Source organism: Fundulus heteroclitus, chromosome 10, assembly GCF_011125445.2.
Source record: "Fundulus heteroclitus isolate FHET01 chromosome 10, MU-UCD_Fhet_4.1, whole genome shotgun sequence".
Classification (NCBI taxonomy): Eukaryota; Metazoa; Chordata; class Actinopteri; order Cyprinodontiformes; family Fundulidae; genus Fundulus; species Fundulus heteroclitus.
The window spans coordinates 14,527,588-14,537,505 of NC_046370.1; positions in this window are offsets into that span (position 1 = coordinate 14,527,588).

The following is a 9,918-nucleotide window of genomic DNA, read 5'->3' on the forward strand; positions in this document are numbered from 1 at the left end:
CTGAACTCTTTGAAGGGGGCAGAGCTGGCTGATGGATCATTTCTGGGTCTGCGTTTGTGATTGGTATGAAGGATGTAGTGACTGTGGTATTAACCTACATGATAGGCTAGAGTGCAAAAAGAAGGAAAACCATTCTGTTGAACTTTTTATTGACCCTTTCGTTTATCAATTGATATACTGTATGTTGTTATTGAATTACCGTCTGGCCCTAAAGGGATACACCTAAAGGGGTTTTCTAAGTGATGTTAAAAATTCACATGACTGGGTTTGTTCTTATGTTTTGTCTAACTTTCTGGATTGAAAATCCTCTCTCCTGGAGATTTGAGTTGATGTAGGAGCTCAAGAATTGATAAAGAATACAAAACAAGGTGCCAGTACCGAGGGGAGGGATCGCAAGCCTAGATCCATCGAAGGCGGCTCCAACGACAACCTCAGTTAAACTTCTGACGTTCTCGTCCAAATCGAACAGACCTCATGTGTCCATCATACTTACTGAGGCAGGCAGAACAACAGTCCTGGAATTGATCAGAATAGGAGGCAGAGACATACTTCACCAGATGATGCAGGAAGAGACATACTTGACCAGACAATGCACACAGAGACAGATTTGACAAGATGATGCATGCAGAGACAGATACTGCTGATGATTCCCCAGTGAGAGCAAAGCAAGACACATAAATCTCAGGAACAACTTGAAACAGGATCAAGGACTGGTAAGGCATACTAATGAGGGCAGGCGAGAACAGGTCCACGGGATCAGCAGGCTGAGCAACAAAATCACTGGGAGGAACCATAGGCAGGGAGCAAGAAGGGAAGAGATGTTCTGGCAGAGAATGATTGAGGGAAATGTAGGCAGTGAGTCAGGTGGAATGACTTGAGAATAATTAGTCAGGGACTGGTAGAGCTGATTATGGTGAGAGTGGTGACTATGAGACGGCTGAGATAAGCATGAGATGGAGAATTAACAATTAGTCCAAAAAGACACAAAACAAAAGCCTGAATCGTCACAGAGGGAGGTTTTTGACCTGTTTCATAAAACAGTAGATACATCCCACTTTTGGCTGCCTGGCTTTTAATGCACTAAGCAATATATTCAACTATTCTGAAATGAAAAGAAATTTCTATGTAATGGATAACAATTTTAGACGATAGAGTGAATCATGACAAATAATAACAAAAGAAGTTAAACATATTTTTTTTTGTATTTTCAATCCCTTGCTTCTTGTTTATTTCCCAGAACACAGCTTTGGAGTCAGATATTGCAGGCAGCCGGAGGCCAATCCTTTTACAGAAAAATATAGAGATTACTCACAGGCATACACAAATTGAGGCAATTACCATTGTAAGAAGCTCACAGAAGGTCACTTAAACTGCTGGTAAAATACCGGCTTGTGTAGAGAACCGGCATCTTAATTACTTACAACATTACATGTTTCGGTTGAAACCCTTTTTCAGCGCAAAGAATAAAAGGTTTCATGTTGGCTCTAAATATAGACAAGATGACACAGTACATCTGGTATCCTCACTGCAATTTTGACAAGTTTGCTAATGTTTCTCTTTATCATCTGGTTGTCTCCCAAACACACAAAACAAACAGCTAATTAGCTATAAAGGGCTTAAACTGTTTTAAGAAAGACACATACTCAGCATTAAATCTATGCTATAAAATGAACCTAGTTCTGGTGTATTCTTCAAAAGGAAAACATTATTTTTCCAAAACGTAAAATCTACAGAAGCAAACCTCAGAAAACTGTGCAAATTTGATTTAATGTACTCCAGGGAAATTGAACTGGGCTGTTGATGGAAGTGCCACAGAATAGACGGCCACAGTTTCTTGGCTGAGTGAAAATTTTGAGGGCAAAGCAGATGGGTGGCTAGAAATCAAACAACTGCTGTAATCAATTCAGCATGAGAGTTATCATGAGCCTGTGTGAACGGGAGAGAGTGAAGCTCAAAGACAGCAGCAGAAAGCAATCATACTCACCACTTGTTTCACACAGCACAGTTGTTTCTGTTATTTACAAAGTAAAACAAATTCAAGGGAATACCTTTTTAAGTCCTAGTCAAGAAGTTATTAATCCCCTCTTCAGAGATTGCTCTTCTTCAAGTTACTTCTGAAATTTGAAAAGGCCTGAAATGCAACTCTTTCCTTATTCAGTTGGAGTTTATAAAAAAAAACAAAAAAACAAAAAAACAAAACACTGAATAGTTTTGTGATGTTTCCTCTAACTGGAAAACTAGCTTTTTCACACTCATTGTAATGAGCAAAGAGGAGTAAAACAAGGAAGAGAACATATGATTCAGTTACAATGCTTGGGAATTCACGTTGTACTCAGTACCTTCAATGAGATGTGATCAGAGGTAAACTAGCTGGACTGAGCAAGAGAGAAACACATAACAAAATATTTCCTCAGATTGGATGGTAAGATTTGGCCCGGGTCATGCTGTTGTAATGTGTGTTTGTGGGCCAAGCCCAAGAGGCTTTTTCTACTTTGTCTGATTCTGATAGCCAAATTTATGTTAAAGTGAAGGCTGCCGTTTTGAAAGCATATGAATCGGTGCCTGAAGCTTATCGGCAAAGGTTTCGATTTTGTAAGAAGACTTCTGCGCTAAGTCATTTGGAGTTTGAGAGGGATCTAAAAATTTACTTTTTGCTCTGGTACGCCACCCCAGGTATCACAACATTTAAAACGGTTGTGTAAGCTCATTATTTTGGTACAGTTTAAGCTGAGACTGCAGCTGCGGCCGCTGAATTGGCGGGCAACTGTTTTGATGCACAAGTCGTTTTCCGGCAAATGCGGGTTCCTGTGATGGACGTGGTGAATCTTTTAGCCACCTCTGTGTTGTGTGTAATGAGGTTAAGTCACCTGGAATTCAGGGCAAATTGTGTAATTATTGTCACAAATATGGCCATTGGAAGACAGATTGCCATTTGTTGAAGTCTAGGACTGCATCACTACACGGTAGCCCAAAAGGAGCTGGCTTAGCCACCATGTGTCTAACAGCATAAAAAAGGAGGTTATCATGAGGCTTTTGGAGTCCTATGTGCCTTTTATCAGAGAGAATTATGTGTCTCTGATAGGTAAGATAGTAATAAGAAGGTACTTGTGAAAATACTCAGACACTGGTGCATTTGATTCATTTATACAGGCTGATAAAAATTGCCCTTGTCTGAAGAATCTGAGACCAGCAGTTGTGGGGTCTATGGGTATAAAGGCCTGATTTTTAAAGATTTCAAATAATGACAGCTAAATTGCGGTAAACTGTGAGAGCAAAAAGTGGCCATGTTGCACCTGATCATCAAAGATTGCGTCCCTAGTGAATAAGAAGTACAACACAGATTTGGTCTGCCCCATTCAAATGAGTAAACCGTGTCTACTGCTGGCAGTTTTGGGATCTGCTGTCAAAGACAGACAAATCTTTCACATTATCACTCCATGCACCCAAGACGCACAAAACCTTGTTTAATAAATGGAGAATTAGTGCTGTTAAACTTTGTCTTACTTCACTTCGACCAAGCAAGCATGGTCATCCACACTCAACTAGCAGGGACAGAGGCCATTACAGCTGACCTAAGACCAAGTCAGATCTAGAGGGTTGACAAGAGTAAGCCTGCTAGAGTAAGGTAAGGATGACATCAGCAGAAGGATCCAACTGTATTCACTAACACTTTCAACTTGTCCCTACTACTATCACCAAATCTATTAAAAGACTCATTCTCCCTCACATACATTTTTTTATATGCATATGTGTGTTTTATTCACTAACACAGCAGAGCTGCTGAGCTGTTTTCTTTTGTGCGAAACAATGACAATAAATTCTCTGCTATTCTATTCTATTTTAAGATGAATCGTGAAGGAAAATCACAAAAATTCTCAAACCTCACATATACAATACATTATTAACCAAATAATTTTTTTAAACTCCCATTTCCATTGCTTGAGAAATGGATATTTATTCTCCTCGCTTAGCAATAGCTGACTACTGGAGAATGCACTTTCTGATTAAATAAACTTTGAGAGAACATAGGTATTCCCTACCTAACAATTCCAGGCTGCAACATCATTTTTAAACATTTATGTTCCTGACATATGGTATTGTTGTTTTCCACTCTCTTTGAACAAATACAGTAGTCAGTAAACATCCTAAGGCTAGAGCTAACGTGACTAGAAACCCATATAAAACAACTGTGCACTCTCAGCTTAATTCCCATGTTTGATCTTCACAAATCCTTTGGTGTTATTGGTGATTTCTAAGTCTATGAAAGTTAAAGACCATTTAAAAGTAGACTTTTGTAATCAATCAAATCCTGCAGATACTTTCCCCTTCTAATAATGAAACAGTGTCATCCCCAGCGTCAGGGTCAGCCCCCTCACTTAACTTAATCTAGACCATACTGAAAGTTGTTATCAGCAGTTTTTAAAGTGATGGTAATGGTTGGTTCATAGTTGAACACTTTTAATAAGATTTAAGAGGGCTAATGGTAAGAAGGAGGTACTTGGTGAAAATGTGTCCTAAGCTTAAGCACTCTTCTGCAGAGAGAGAACAAAGTCACAGCCTAGAGTCCAGAGATTAATGCTGATACGTGCCAGATGGTGTTAGAGCTTTAATGTTTCTCAAACCTGGTCCACAGGTGCTGCTTACTTATGTATTGTAGTCCATCAGACCTGATTCAAACCACAATCAAATTTCTGAAATAAAAGATCGTCATAATGTACATAACATTCAATTACCATTCTTAGCTTTATCAGCGTATTGTTCTGACCTAATAAGATTGAGAGAAGCCCTCAATGGTCAAATATATTAATGAAAAATAAGCTGTATGCATGGCATTGTCCTCAAATCTTACAACACAGCTTTGGGCACCATCCACACCACACTGCCATAACTCATAGGCTCACAAAACACATGTGTAGCCATGGTAGGAGCTGTTTGAGTGTTTTAAATATGATAATTAAGATATTTCTATGAAGCAGGAAAAGATGGGGTGAAATAGGATGTTGCCTTTGGAAGGATGTTTTTTGAAATATATTGCGGGCCAATGTGGATATATTTTGCGGTAATTTCAGAAATCTTTCACTATTACATGTTTGTGAATGGATTGATACGAACAATTTCAAACTTGGCATTAATCATATGATATGTGAAATTTAGGGTCTAAATAATAATAATAAAAAAGGTATGATATGAACCTTTTTATAAATTAGACCAAAAATGATATGCCCACAACCTCCCATGAAATGTCACAGTTTTCAGTAATAAGTAGTGTCATCTGCATGTCGTATCATCTGTCACAGTGTGTGTGTGTGACAAAATCCCAAAAAGTAGTGATTTTTCTCATTTTCTTTTTACTATTCCTTAAAAGGACTAAGCACACAATATTTTAAATAAACAACTAAAGTAGTTAGACTTTTTTTATTGGAAAGGGATGTATTAAGTTGTATATATGCAATATTTAAATAATGTGTTTTTCACATTTGCCGTGAAACCCACCCAGTTTTTTAATTGCTAAAGGCCACAATTCTCTGCAATATGATCAGGATTTGGGTCACTCTTTCTTTAAAAATACATGCTGTATATAGCCAAGTGTAACACTTGGCTTTGAAACAGAAAGTTCTGAATTGATGTGGTCTTATCTGCTATGAAATTAAAGAGACAGTGATTTTAAAGACCAGTACTTTGTGTTGTACCTAACATTCTAAATGGTAATTATGTTATATGATTTGAATTTGACAGTAATAAATGTCCCGTAATTAGAAGTAAACTACAGAAGTATTCCCAGACAAAATTCCACTAGGAACTGCACATGCCCAAGGGGCCACTTTTTGGACAGGCTCAGTCTAGACAGTTAAAACAAAAAAACAAAACAAACAAACAAAAAACCCTTTAACACACATGGATTGTGTGAATGGAGAAGGTTGTTAATGAAAAATGTACCTCTTACTGCTCTTCTTGGTTCTGTCGACCCGGAGTAAATGACAACCGTCCATGTTTATGTGTGTATCTGGAGTTAGCGTGGCTAGCTATGTCTTAGTCAGCATGATCAAACTGCTTTCACACACCATTGGAAACACAGAACATGTGTAAAAGCAACACGTTGAGATTACTGGAAAAATAATACCAATTGTTGGATGGATCTCACAGTGGGGTGGCTTGTGCACTAGTGATAAATATTTTTACATATTCGTATAAGGCCTGCAGAGGAAAATTTAGTCCTCTGAGGAAGAGAAAATTCATGCTGAGGTGGAAGGTTGCCTGTTAAATTACAAAGACATGTTCATTCATTTACACTTTAAATTTGTGTTCACTATACATTTTAGAAGTAAAAAAGGTTAGATGGTTATTTTTGCAGTAATTAAATATTCAGGATAAGAACATTGACAGAGGAGAGGTGAGCAGCAGTCAATATACATTTGAACCTCTCAAGTGGGGAGAGCTGAACTCCAGTTTGTTTTTTAAATATTTTCAGATGAGGAAGTTGAAGTAAAGGGAATGAGTCCTCACATGGAAGATGCAGTCTTCAAATTCAAAACTGAACTTAGTAATTGAGATAGCTGCAATTCACAAAAAACAAACAAAAAAGATCTCCATCCAATTCACAAAACAAATAGATACAATTTATATGCAAAATATGTAGTCAATTCAATCTGATCACACAGACAGATTCCAAGTCAGTTTGTTGATCATTGCTTAAGCAAATTGAACCTCAAAATGATTTGCGTAAAGACTTAAGGTAGGTAATACTTGAGGACGGGGCGATACAATGGCAGTAACTGGGGTCCCCCGGTTACATTGCAAGATACAGTGCTGTAGCCATGAAGGACAATATGGCTTGTTTTCTTAAACACTGGATTCTTGATGAGGAGATCAGCAGCAGAGGAAGAGAAGGAGAGTAAGGTAAGTCAAGAGTGTGAAAAACAACACAAAATAACCTGTCCAGAAGTTAAAGAATAGTCAGCATCTGGCTGTTCTCTGCTTCCATACTGGACAGTTCACACTGAAAACCAGGACCAAGAAAAACTGAATTTGACCATGATGTGCTTAAAGAGACATTTTAAGCACATCTCTCTCAGAGCTCAAGACTTCTTAAAACACATCTGTTTGTTGAAGCCTTTGGCACATCCTGACAGGTTGACTCTATTTTTAATATTTTTTAAATGTTTAACTATTTAAATGTTTTACTATTTTTAACTATCATGCCTGTCCATTTCAATTTGTTCTGTTATTTATTTATTTTTTATTTTTCAGTTCTTTTCAGTTGTATTTGTACAGCACTGTTGACCATTGTTCTTGTAAAGTGCTTTATAAATAAATATGTTATGGTATGGCTTTTTTTTCCTAAAATACTTAAACACTTATCCCATTTATCAATTAAAAAAAAAAGCATACTTGTACATGTTTTTGCAGTAAAAGGTTATAATTTAACTGATCTGTCTTTGTTTATTCATCCAGGCCACATTTTTCTTTGCGTGTGTAGCTGTTTCCTTTGTTCAGTTTCACTGTTCGTTTTCCTCACCACTTATTTTATATCTCTCACCAACAGCTTTTTTCATTTCATATGGTTTGTTTGTTCCATACGCACAGGCTACAAAATTGTATTCAACTATTGTTACTGATGGTATACATTTTCTTATGCAATGTCCCTACATAACAAGATAATTATGTCAGGGCAGTGTGTCACATTTGAATCCATTTGGAGGCAGTTCACATTATTTAAATTGGAAGATGAAAACCTCTACACAGAATACAATGTGTCAAGACAAAATTAAAGTAATCAAAATTAAAGTAAATATAGAACATATTAATTGAAGTGGTATTCTTCAAACAAGTGTTTAACAAAATTTTGCTCTGAATGAAAGTCTGTTACTTACAGTTTGGTGACCAATATGCATTCATGTAATATGTGTCAGCATGGGACTTTTTTATTGGTAGAAGAGATGGTAAGGGCTCATTAAATCAGCCTTCACCTTTTCAGGGAGAAGACAGGGCTGCTCGTTAAGGTGGGTCTTGTACCTGTGGAGCCTGGACAGCTCTAAAGCAGACGAGAAAATAAGGGAACAATGGTTGCAGAGACAGCGTTTGAAATTATGGCAGAGGAGCAAGTGTGCAGCATAGAAGAAGGGGAGATGCTTTATATATTGGAAAACATGAACAAAATACATGAATGCCATGTTATCATCTAACATAGTAGTACTGTAGGAGTTACTATAAACCAAAAAGTAAAGGAGCAATAAGCAAGAAATGGGGATTTGAAAGTGGCACCTCCTCTAAGCTTCACCTCCTCCTACCCCTCCCATCAATGTTCCATTCAAAGCCACAAACAAACAAAAAAACAACTTGAATGCATATCTGACAGCAGAACGCAGGAGGGCAGAGGAGATCTGATTTCAACACATTTTGGACATCAACCAAACTACCTAATGTTTCATTGACCTGTAAGTAAACATGTTCTTCTCCTCTTCTGTATTCTTCTCTTGCTAACACAATATTTTTGCGAAGGGGTGTGCTGAATATTTTCGACAATGGTGTGTGGTGTGTGCTGATGGGGAGGAGGAGCAACAGAGGGGGGCATAGGCAGGACAAGACATGAAGGCATCTGATTGGTTCTTTCCATTTGGACTGAATGGAAGGGGTTACTCAGAGTTTTTACAGGCCTGAAGCTCTCACAGAGGTCTGATTTTTTTCATTCCCTTTTCTTTTTTTCTTTTTTATTTAACATGTCCTGTTTGGCTGTGTAGCATTAAGAATTGCTGTCTTAATGCCAAAGAGCGCCCAACAGATTTACTTTCACAAGTGGAGCATTACTGCTTTTGCTGTAGTGCTCCGCTTGATTTGCAAAAACTTTATTGGATATTATTTTGGGACTATTTTAAGTTCAATCGACAAAGAACTGGAAAGGTGAAAGAGAAAGAAAGGAAAAGAAAAACATGAGGCAAAACACTAGAGGGGAGAAAATAAAAAAGAGAACAAGTAACATCCTCGGTGTCTGCTTCTACACCTGCAAAAAAGAGAAATAAAAAGAACAGCTAAACTAACCAAAACGTATCACAGGTATGGACAACCCACACCTTTGATAACATCACTGAAAAATACACAGTATTGTTTAATACAAGATGTATTTAGTGACATCTAAAGCTAACTATTAGGTTTACCTCTAAAGAAGTATATTTGTAAACACCCGGATGTAAATGTAACAAAACATCTAGACACAACATTAATACAGTGCAAGTTAAAAGTGTGAAATACAAATACAAACTGTATAAATCCCACCAATAAAATAAATGAAATAGAAATAATATATTTCTAAACTGCATAAATACAAAAACATTTCTCTCTCTCTCTCTCTCTCTCTCTCTCTCTCTCTCTCTCTCTCTCTCTCTCTCTCTCTCTCTCTCTCTCTCTCTCTCTCTCTCTCTCTCTCTCTCAAACAAGATCAATCTAGTGTGAGAAACAAGTGACTTGCTCCATGAAAACAAGCCCAAAAGCTAAACCAACAAGCAAACCACTACACAGTAATATAAAGGTTGCTTCTAAGCTCAGTTGTTGTGTTGTTGCATGTTGATCTCAGGTGTGTTTAAAACTGGGAGCACCGAAGGGGGTGCACGGCACAGCCCATCCCTCCTCCGGAAGGAAGCTGGTGCCAGCGCCCCCCCTTCAAACAACTACCCAGAACCCTCAATGTCTAAATGCGAGAGGGGGTGAAGGGAGCCGTCCGAGGTGAGGCTCACACAACATAAGCCCCCCCCAGACGTCTTCCCCCCACCCCCCCATATCGTGGCCTACATGAATGTGCGTTGTGAAAATGTTTGAAGTGAAAGTGTCTAAAATGAATGATAAAATTGGGGAGAGGGACGTCACCAGAAAGTGGCAACCTCCAGTAACGCCCCCTCCCCAAGGACCTACATGTGTGGCGGCGTG